The sequence below is a fragment of the Panthera uncia genome, chromosome B1, assembly GCF_023721935.1.
Source record: "Panthera uncia isolate 11264 chromosome B1, Puncia_PCG_1.0, whole genome shotgun sequence".
NCBI classification, from domain to species: Eukaryota; Metazoa; Chordata; class Mammalia; order Carnivora; family Felidae; genus Panthera; species Panthera uncia.
Window position 1 is genome coordinate 86,243,558 of NC_064811.1, and position 1,103 is coordinate 86,244,660.

Below are 1,103 nucleotides of genomic sequence, written 5' to 3' on the forward strand. Positions count from 1 at the left end.
TCTCTCTCTCTCTCTCTGTCCCTCCCCTACACATGCTCTCTCTCTCTGTCCCTCCCCTACACATGCTCTCTAAATAAATAAATAAATAAATTTTGTAAAAAAGTGGTTTAATACATACACACACACACACAAAGAACTCTTAAAAATAAGAAAATAAACAATTTTAACAATGAGTAAAAGAGGGGCACTTGGGTGGCTCAGTCAGTTAAGCAACAGACTCTTGATTTCCGCTCAGGTTATGATCTCATGGTCGTGAGACTGAGTCCCATGTTGGGCTCTGTGCTGAGGAAGGAGCCTGCTTAATATTCTTTCTCCCTCTACCCCTCCCCTCTTGCACTCCCTCTCAAAAACAAAACAAATAAATAAAAATAAAAATGGGTAAAAGAACAAAATAGAAATACTGCAAAGTGATTGAATAAGTTTGTGGGTGATAGAGGCTAATAGTCTCCCAACATCAGTACTCCCCTTCTTTTATAACAAAATAATTTTTTACTTTTCCAAATAAGAACTGTACTTTCCAGCTTCCCTTACAATAGGTCTGAGCATGTAAGTAAAGTCCACCAGTGGGATATCAAGGAACATTCTTCAGGAAAATGTGGTGTACATATATACATAACAATATTATTCAGTCATGAGAAAGAAGGGAATCCTGAAATTTGTGGCAACATGGATGGACCTTGAAGGCATTATGCTAAGTGAAATAAGCCAGGCAGAGACAAATACTTCATGATCTCATTTATATGAGCAATATTTTTAAAAAGGAGGTGAAGCAAACTCGGGAAGAGTAGAATGTAGCTGCCAGAGACTAGCAGGTGGAGGAAATAGGGAGATGGTGGTCAAAAGGTACAAATTATAAGTTCTAGGGATGTAACGTACAGTATGATAACTATACTTAATAATCATTATATACTTGAAAACTGCTAAGAGAATAGCAAGAGATCTTAAATGTTTGTACCACACACACTTACAAAAAAAGATAATTATGTCAGGAGATGAAGCTATTAACTAAGCTTATTTTGGTAATCATTTTGCAATATACACATGTATGTATATATATATATGTATATATATATATATGCAATATACACGTATCAAATCGTCAC